The sequence below is a fragment of the Malus domestica genome, chromosome 12, assembly GCF_042453785.1.
Source record: "Malus domestica chromosome 12, GDT2T_hap1".
Taxonomy (NCBI): Eukaryota; Viridiplantae; Streptophyta; class Magnoliopsida; order Rosales; family Rosaceae; genus Malus; species Malus domestica.
In genome coordinates, this window is record NC_091672.1 from 20,734,739 (window position 1) to 20,745,536 (window position 10,798).

The 10,798-nt window shown below is 37.1% G+C and overlaps 1 long non-coding RNA gene across 5 annotated transcripts; it reads right to left on the minus strand.

Moving 5' to 3' along the window:
• Positions 1-255: 255 nt before the first annotated feature.
• On the minus strand, positions 256-9,074 carry LOC139189771 (uncharacterized). 5 transcript variants are annotated; one of them, XR_011573653.1, is made up of 6 exons: positions 8,867-9,073; positions 8,624-8,783; positions 8,450-8,518; positions 7,701-7,759; positions 1,442-1,500; positions 256-497 (listed from the first exon to the last, which is right to left on the minus strand). It is a non-coding gene; the product is annotated as an uncharacterized lncRNA (long non-coding RNA). The 5 variants fall into 5 exon arrangements; XR_011573656.1 differs by having other exon boundaries at positions 8,620-8,783; positions 8,867-9,008; XR_011573655.1 differs by lacking the exons at positions 7,701-7,759; positions 8,450-8,518; positions 8,624-8,783; positions 8,867-9,073 and adding exons at positions 2,191-2,259; positions 2,365-2,524; positions 2,608-2,826.
• Between the last annotated feature and the right edge of the window lie 1,724 nt (positions 9,075-10,798).

The window sequence follows — 10,798 nt, forward strand, 5'->3', positions numbered from 1 at the left end:
TTGAATATCCTCATCTTCTTCTAACTTAAACAACTCCATCAAATGTACTTTTTCTTTCGACTGTTTACCTAATTTTGGACATTTAGGTCTAATATGTCCAGCTTCTCTACATGAATAACATTTACAATTACTCTTATCTTTTGGTGCTTTATATTTTCTAATCCAAGGTCTACCACTTCTTTTTCTAAATTGTTTTGGAATATATTTTCTTTTCCTATATGTTCTTGAAGGTCTTATGCTGAAATTCTTATGATGTTTGTAGGGTTTATATGACTTATATTTCTTTTTGTATATTTTCTTATGGCAACCATTGACACACCCCGTCCCGAAGGAGGGCATGCTGGCCGTCACGTGAGAGTGACGTAACCATTTGCACAGTACGGAAGCTTTAAGATACAATTTAAATTGATACACCCGAAGGTGAGTCCTAATTTTGTCCAATCTGTCAGAACACCGTCGAATTCCTCGTAGTCACCACACCTTTGTGATTCCTGAACCTGGAGGGGCGCAAAACCAAAATTGAGTGGGTCAGTAAAACAATTCTTTTCCAAATCCAAACATTTCTCAAAACGTTGTAACCCCTCTCCGTAAAACCTGTATACTTTCCCAGAAATGTAAAATATAAATATACATATATATTCTCAAAACTTCATTTTTACTATCTCAACATTATCTCTTTATCAATCATGCCATGCCATGTCATCTCAACATTTCTCATATTAATTATGCCATGCCACATCATCTCAACAGTAATAAGGTATGAATGCATCAACATAATCATATCAGGTGCAAGAAAGTAATCAACCGTAGGCCCTCTAATAGCCCTATACGGTTGAACCTAGAGCTCAAAATCTATCATTATCACTCTACCGGAGTCACCTCTGTGACCCGTCCGGCCTTCTGCACACAAGTTACGCTCTAGTGCTTCTCATAAATCATCTGTGCACATAATCTAAGGTCACCCACCAGTCGGAATCTCACTAACACTCTCGCGACTGGTCTGTCGTACCCACTCCGCGTGGACTGTACGACTAGCATCTACTTGGATCCAAGGCGAGCGTGCGATGCGGTGAATACTATAAGCACTAAACCATGGTGCAGGATTTGAGCTCAATATATATCATCATCATCATAACAGTAATTAAATACTCATCTGTGCGTCCACCGCACCATTTCATACATATGCATCATAAATCAATTCTTACATGTGCGTCCACCGCACCAATTCATACATATGCATCATGTATTAATTCATGCATGGCATTTCAACTCACATTTCTATATACTTTTCATATCAATTCTATGCATGGTATTTCACTTCCCGTTTTTCCACATAACTCATATGCATTTCATTTTAAACATAATTTCATGCATTTTCAATTTCTGGGAAAACGTTAAGTATATATATATATATATACGGAAAACAAAACTGCCCACTCACCTGGAGTTCGCCCTACAACTCCCTAGCACAATACGCCAAGGCGTCATGACGATCGGCGCCTAAAACAATAATCAATTCCAACCTCAGAATTCATATCGATAGAATATATAACTTATATAAAATACGTCACTACGTAGATTGATCCGGAAGATCCACCCCTCAGATTTTAAATCCATAACTTCCAGAGGTCCACATTATACCTCTAGGACAACATCCTAAAATTTCATTACCATCCAACGGTCGGATCTCCGTCAATTTCCAAAACTAAGTGACGGTTAACATTTTATATTATGGACTTACAATTCCAATTCCGGAAGATCCGTAACTCGGATTCCCAATCCGTAAGTTCCAATAATCCTCAAATATTACGTATTACAACGTATCAAAGTTTGGTGACGATCCAACGGTCGGATCATCAATTCACATTTTCACCAAAACTATAAAACGTTATTCGAACACCTAACCAACAATCCTTAATAACTTTCTCATACGGTGTTCAATTTAGGTATATGAATATACCACAGTGATCTACTCGACGTCACGGACGTCGACATATTTTTAAAATAATTTTATTTTTATTTTTTATTTTTACTGTAGCACCTTCTTCTTCCTTGGGTCGCCGGACTGGTTTTTCCGGCGGCCGTTTTCTGGGCAGTTTTTCAAATTGCCATAACTTTGTCATTTCTCAACGAAATCAAGTGATTCAAAAATGAAAGTTGTAGCCCTTGAAGAGACAAAGAGAATGGTACCTTTCCCAACACCTAGTTCGCCGTATTTTGGCCGGAAACTGCCTCGAAAGCCTCGGATGTCGCCGGAAACTGGGTATTTTTCAAATGAGTATAACTTCTTCAATACTCAACGAAATTGAGTGAAACAAAAAGGAAAGTTGTAGTACTTGACGAGACGAAGAGATTGATACCTACCTCGACGCCTAACTCGCCGGGGATTCGCCGGAAAATGCCTCGAAAGCTCCGGCCAAACTTTGAACTTATCGATCTCCGTGTTCTTACGTCCAAAAACTTCCAACGAAGCACTCCGAGCTTCCTTGGAACCTCACTAAGCTCACTGTGAGCTTGGATTGTCCTAAAACAAAGTCAATTCGAAGATCATGAACAGTGCACTTTCACGGGGAGTTTAGAATCTAGGTTTTCCGAAGTAAAACTTACCTGAAATTGGTGTCTACGTGATCGTGGAGTCTCCAGGAGTTCGATGGTGGTCTTAACTCCGTCGTTGGTGGAAGTTTAAGGTTGTTTTGTGGTTGGTTTGTTCGAACGGAGAAGAAGAGTGACAGAGAGAGAGAGAGATTCGTGAGGGATGAGAGAGAGAGACAGTATGCAGAAAATAGGGAGAGGATTGAGGGGTGTGGGGATCCCACGTGTCCAACTCAATCCAAATTGTTAAATTTTTGCCCCTTAGTCCCGTTTAAGGGCATTTTCGTCTTTTCATGTCCTCGGAATTAAAATTCCGGGACGGGCTGTGACAATCTTCCCTCCTTATAGAATTTCGTCCCCGAAATTCCAGCAACCAACTAAATCAACCATACTCCAACAATAGCTTCGGGTAAATCTTTCTCATCCGATTCTCTTTCTCCCACATACTTTTCTACTGAATGATTTCCTTCACAAAGCTTTTACTACTTACTCTGTCTTAATTCTCAGGACCTTCTTTTTCCAATCCAAAGTCGTCCTTGATTCCTTATCAAGTCGAATCCAATTTAATTCTCAATAGTTACACCAGAATCTCATGTGACAAATCTACCACCTAGTGACAACGCATCGAATCATAAAATATGTTTTGCACCTTAACCAATTATGAGGGCATCACAAGCTTGTAAGCAACTTCACCAACTTTTCGATAATCACTTAAGTCCGATTAACTTAGGATTTAACTTACCTTCTTTCTCTACCTTGGTTAATTCTTAAATTTCTTCGTCAAGCATTTAAGTTTCAAGTACGACCTTACCAAACAGGCCTAACTTGAAATTTAACAAGTATAACTTCTTCTCGATCTTCCATTCTTAATTTTTCTTCCGTTGGTTTTCAATCCACAAGATGATACTCTTGGCAAACGTGCCAGACATTAATCTTACTGTAGTCTTCTCACCAAGTGCTTCAGTTAGAACAAACTTTACGATCACCCTGATCGTACAATCATGTTCATTAAGCAATACAATTCACTTTCGCTGCCTCATATCAAAATCCTTCCAAGTAATGGATATTGAAGACTTTTTGGATTCGTAAAAATCTTGCATTCTTACCAAATATAATGCCTTCATAACTTCACAGCAAGAATGGTAATCATGATTTCTAAGTCACCCGTAGGGTAATTCATCTTATGAGATTCCATTTATCGTGAAACGTATGCAATCACCCTAACATTTGCATCAACATGCATCCAATACCATTCAAGAAACATCACTAAAAATTTATGATTACCACTATTCTCTGGGAATACCAAAATACGTGCATGAGTGAGGAAATACTTCAGTTGTTGAATCCTTTGCTCACAATTTCCTTCCCACTCATACATAACCTCTTTTCTCAACAGTCTCGTCAATGACAAAGCAATGACTGAAAAATCTTTCACAACCATCCAAGATAGCCTGGTAAGCTAAGAAATTCTGAATCTCAATTACAGCTCGTGGTTGTTCCAATTTCTCAATTTCTGCTATCTTTTAAGGATTCACTTGAATACCTTAAGAATATATAACAAATCTCATAATGCCACCTGATTCGTCTAACTTTAGCATTTGCTACTTAGCATACAACCAACGTTCTCTCAATCTTTGGTTCACCGACTTAATACGTTTACATGCTCTGCTCTGGCTCAGAATATGCCAGAATAACTTCAATAAAAATGATATCAATCTATCAAGGCATTATTGGAATACTTCATCCATTAACTCATAAAACAGCATGAGTATCCATATAGCATCACCAAACTTCATAAAAACTATAACGAGTCCAGAAAACCATCTTATGATCAACGTCACTTATAATATTCAATTGGTAGTAACCAGATCTCAATTCAATCTTTGAATCTTCGCAATTACTTCTGAGCTGGTTAAATAAACATCAGTACATTACCATGGATAACGGTTCTCAATCATTACCCGACTCCATTGTCTATAATCAATGAACAGTCTCAGGATCCATTTTCTTCCTCACCAACAAACTGGGGCTCCTCAAAAATGTTGTACTAGGTTGAATGAAACTTTTATCAACCAATTCTTTCAACTGAATTTCCAATTCCCTTAACTCATCATGAACCAATCTTTAACATAAATTTATACCTGGCAACAAATCAATAGTGAACCTCATATCTCTGCCTGAAGGCAATCCAGGTATACTTTCAAGGAAGACATCAAGAAAAGTCTAACCCCTTTTTGACATTATTCACACTACTCCAAACAACATCATTTAGCACCACACGAGCTAATATTTTTGACAGCCTTTCGAAAACAATCTCTTTGCTCTCACAGCATAAATAACGGCCTGACTCAATCCACTTTGCATACTTACAAAAGTAATCTCTGGTCATCCAGATCGATGGAAAGTACTGGTTTCCCGTAACATTCCGTCTTGTCACAATTATAACCAACCAATCTAATGGAAATAATTTAACCGACACAATACATACTTTATTACTACTAAGCATTCTGAATAAGTACAATACTAACATAAAATAATCTACCGGTTTGCTTGCTTAACGAATCCACGAATGAGTTATTAATATTACGGTCTGCAGCCCGCAATACTGATAAATCATCGTTGTCTCGATAAGTAGGCAACCACTCTCAAAGATATAACATTACTATTTTGTCACTCAATGTAAAATACATATACTCGTCTCAACTACATTTATTTACTACTCTCTAGGTAATAACATACATAATAAGAAATATATCAGCCGAAGTCAACTAGAATGACCAATACGGCTGATTCAACTCTTATCTCAATAATACGTCGGCCGGATCCACTCCGCGTGGTCGGTACGGCTGAGCCTATAACTCACCAAATCTCTCTGTACTCACGGTCAATCCGACCAAACTACTAAGTCCATAACTCTGCTGAATCGACACTATGATATCATGGAAAATTGTTGAGTACAACTGATTCTAGGGACGATTCACAATTCTGTGTCCCCTCTGTTCACATAAACACATTCATTAATTTCACATTTCCCAAAGTGTTAATTTTGTACCTGCTGCACAAAGTACATTTCCTTTACTCGAGACACCTTGTCTCAAATATCTGGGATTACCAGTATATCCATCACTTTTACTCTGACCAGCGACATTACAACCTCAGCTGGAAGAATTAACTCTAGCTTTACTTCTTTTGAAGCTCTGAATCTTTCTATATCCTTGATATGACGAATCATTAACTTTATCGTCTTCTTTTAATTCCCATTCATTTCTTATTCTTCTTTATTCTCGTTGATCATGTTCTCAGAGTCCTCAAGACTCAACAGCATCTCGTATATTCCTGGTAAGAAGTATAATGGATAGTGGTCACCCAAAATACCACTTCCCTTTTTGCCACCCAGCTTAAAACAACATAACACCTCCACCAATAACAACAATATCTGGATGGAACAAGGCAAGTCTGAAAACTTTCTATAATATCCCTCGATCATCACCTTCCTTGTCTCATATTTGTAAACTCTTGTTTACTACCATCGATAAATGCCGGAGGGATAAACTTTTCCTTAAACAAGTCCTTAAACAATTTTAAATCGGCTGTTCCTCCGGTGACAACAATTAATACTCCTGCTTCCATCAGGATACACGTTCATAACTCAAACCAGGTAGTCATCTCGACCCCTTGTCAGAAGGAAGATTCCTTTGACTTGCATAATCCGAAACATCTTTTCCAAATGGTTAAACCGTTACTTCGCTCCCTCAGGTTCATCATTTCATAAGGTGATTCAAATTCGACTCATAACCCGTCTTAAAATGTCCCTTTTTATAATAGACTGAATCACCATAATAATAGTTTTCCCTAAACCGCTATATTAGGGAGACTAAATTCCTATAACTAAGTGGCTTGCTACGAGGCGGTGTAGTTCTGACAGAATTCACTAGAACTTCTCAAAATGTCCAAGATTGCAACCATGCTCTGATACCAACTGACACACCCCGTCCCGAAGGAGGGCATGCTGGCCGTCACGTGAGAGTGACGTAACCATTTGCACAGTACGGAAGCTTTAAGATACAATTTAAATTGATACACCCGAAGGTGAGTCCTAATTTTGTCCAATCTGTCAGAACACCGTCGAATTCCTCGTAGTCACCACACCTTTGTGATTCCTGAACCTGGAGGGGCGCAAAACCAAAATTGAGTGGGTCAGTAAAACAATTCTTTTCCAAATCCAAACATTTCTCAAAACGTTGTAACCCCTCTCCGTAAAACCTGTATACTTTCCCAGAAATGTAAAATATAAATATACATATATATTCTCAAAACTTCATTTTTACTATCTCAACATTATCTCTTTATCAATCATGCCATGCCATGTCATCTCAACATTTCTCATTAATTATGCCATGCCACATCATCTCAACAGTAATAAGGTATGAATGCATCAACATAATCATATCAGGTGCAAGAAAGTAATCAACCGTAGGCCCTCTAATAGCCCTATACGGTTGAACCTAGAGCTCAAAATCTATCATTATCACTCTACCGGAGTCACCTCTGTGACCCGTCCGGCCTTCTGCACACAAGTTACGCTCTAGTGCTTCTCATAAATCATCTGTGCACATAATCTAAGGTCACCCACCAGTCGGAATCTCACTAACACTCTCGCGACTGGTCTGTCGTACCCACTCCGCGTGGACTGTACGACTAGCATCTACTTGGATCCAAGGCGAGCGTGCGATGCGGTGAATACTATAAGCACTAAACCATGGTGCAGGATTTGAGCTCAATATATATCATCATCATCATAACAGTAATTAAATACTCATCTGTGCGTCCACCGCACCATTTCATACATATGCATCATAAATCAATTCTTACCTGTGCGTCCACCGCACCAATTCATACATATGCATCATGTATTAATTCATGCATGGCATTTCAACTCACATTTCTATATACTTTTCATATCAATTCTATGCATGGTATTTCACTTCCCGTTTTTCCACATAACTCATATGCATTTCATTTTAAACATAATTTCATGCATTTTCAATTTCTGGGAAAACGTTAAGTATATATATATATATATACGGAAAACAAAACTGCCCACTCACCTGGAGTTCGCCCTACAACTCCCTAGCACAATACGCCAAGGCGTCATGACGATCGGCGCCTAAAACAATAATCAATTCCAACCTCAGAATTCATATCGATAGAATATATAACTTATATAAAATACGTCACTACGTAGATTGATCCGGAAGATCCACCCCTCAGATTTTAAATCCATAACTTCCAGAGGTCCACATTATACCTCTAGGACAACATCCTAAAATTTCATTACCATCCAACGGTCGGATCTCCGTCAATTTCCAAAACTAAGTGACGGTTAACATTTTATATTATGGACTTACAATTCCAATTCCGGAAGATCCGTAACTCGGATTCCCAATCCGTAAGTTCCAATAATCCTCAAATATTACGTATTACAACGTATCAAAGTTTGGTGACGATCCAACGGTCGGATCATCAATTCACATTTTCACCAAAACTATAAAACGTTATTCGAACACCTAACCAACAATCCTTAATAACTTTCTCATACGGTGTTCAATTTAGGTATATGAATATACCACAGTGATCTACTCGACGTCACGGACGTCGACATATTTTTAAAATAATTTTATTTTTATTTTTTATTTTTACTGTAGCACCTTCTTCTTCCTTGGGTCGCCGGACTGGTTTTTCCGGCGGCCGTTTTCTGGGCAGTTTTTCAAATTGCCATAACTTTGTCATTTCTCAACGAAATCAAGTGATTCAAAAATGAAAGTTGTAGCCCTTGAAGAGACAAAGAGAATGGTACCTTTCCCAACACCTAGTTCGCCGTATTTTGGCCGGAAACTGCCTCGAAAGCCTCGGAGGTCGCCGGAAACTGGGTATTTTTCAAATGAGTATAACTTCTTCAATACTCAACGAAATTGAGTGAAACAAAAAGGAAAGTTGTAGTACTTGACGAGACGAAGAGATTGATACCTACCTCGACGCCTAACTCGCCGGGGATTCGCCGGAAAATGCCTCGAAAGCTCCGGCCAAACTTTGAACTTATCGATCTCCGTGTTCTTACGTCCAAAAACTTCCAACGAAGCACTCCGAGCTTCCTTGGAACCTCACTAAGCTCACTGTGAGCTTGGATTGTCCTAAAACAAAGTCAATTCGAAGATCATGAACAGTGCACTTTCACGGGGAGTTTAGAATCTAGGTTTTCCGAAGTAAAACTTACCTGAAATTGGTGTCTACGTGATCGTGGAGTCTCCAGGAGTTCGATGGTGGTCTTAACTCCGTCGTTGGTGGAAGTTTAAGGTTGTTTTGTGGTTGGTTTGTTCGAACGGAGAAGAAGAGTGACAGAGAGAGAGAGAGATTCGTGAGGGATGAGAGAGAGAGACAGTATGCAGAAAATAGGGAGAGGATTGAGGGGTGTGGGGATCCCACGTGTCCAACTCAATCCAAATTGTTAAATTTTTGCCCCTTAGTCCCGTTTAAGGGCATTTTCGTCTTTTCATGTCCTCGGAATTAAAATTCCGGGACGGGCTGTGACAACCATACTGTTGTGGTAAATCTATATTTTTACAACACATGTAAAATTGTTTCCTAATTTGTCTCTTAGCTTTTATTTGACTACATTCTTGTCTGAGTATATCATATACACGTTGAATTCTAAATCCTATAGCAATATCATTTTTCTTCGGATGCTTTTGCCATTCATTCCAAATCTTTTTACGTATTGGTCCTTTTATTTTTGTCATATAAGTATCTAATAAATTAATATCACTAATTCTACCTGTTCTTCCTAAGTATTTAAAGAAATATGTAGTATACTTAGCTATATACTGTAAATCGTAAATTTGTAATTGTTCTAAATTTCTAATTGCTCTTATTTGTTCTTGTTCACTTCTGCCATCTAACCTATTATGATCTAAAAACTCTTGTTTAATCAAAGTAACAAAACCATCAATATTAAAATGTGTTTTAGCTGCCTGATGTTGTTCTGAATTTTGGACTTTCCATGACTGGAAATAATAAAAAACTAAACCATCCAAAGTATGCTCAAAGTAATCTAAATGTTTTGTGAATTACTAAAATCTAACATTAATGCTGGCATGTACGCAGCCTTTTTCCCATCTCTCAATCGTTTTTTCCCAATCTTATGGATCTACATTTTCTAAATTTAATATATTACCAACTATATTAATTTGTTCTAACCCTCTCAAATATGGAATCCTATTTTTTCTAGGTTTTATCGTACTTTCTTCTATATAGTTTACTTTTGCTTTTTCATTATATTGTTCATTTGTTGGTCTAAAAAATTGTTGATCAGTTCTACTTGCGTGTCCTGGATTTTCTACTCCTAATATACTACTTTCTTCTGCTGGATTACATTCTGCTTTCAATTCTAATAAATTATTATATTTTTTTGATCCTAAAATATGTTTTACTCCTATTTCTAAGATTAAAATTTTCATTTCTTCGTCTGAAATTTTATGTAGTTCTAAATCATAAGTTTTATATTTTTCCAAATATTGTTCTTCATCTAAATGATCAATATCTTCTATAAGTTTATCTACAATATGATCAAAATTTTGTTCAATTAAATTAATATCTAAATTATCAAAAGTCATATGTATACTCTCATTTTCGATTTCACTCTCATCCTCTTCTATTTTTTCTAGTTGCTTATAATTACTAAACCTAATTGTTGCTTGACCTATACTAATTTCATATATTTGTACTTTATCTGGTTGTCTATTTGGTGCTATTTGTAAATTAGGCAATATCCACTGAGTTCCTTCTAAAAAGTTATTATCTACGGGTTTTGCTTCTATCATATTTACGTGTTTACTGCCAAATGTTTAAACTAAATTTTGAAACTCTAAATTAAACTTATGATTATATCTATCAGACACTTTACCTATATACATTAAGCTAATACACAAATTTTTATGCTGTCCTTTCATATTATAATTTTTTGTTCTTATGCTCACTTTAATATATTTACTAAATTCATTAATTGTCATAACATAATTTGGAATACAACCTATAACTGCTAAGTTTAAACTTAAGTCTACTTCAATTGTTGCTATTGCTGCTTGTTGGTGATTATCCCATCTATCATTATATATGTATACTAAAGCTTTTGTACCTACTTGTGCTCTAG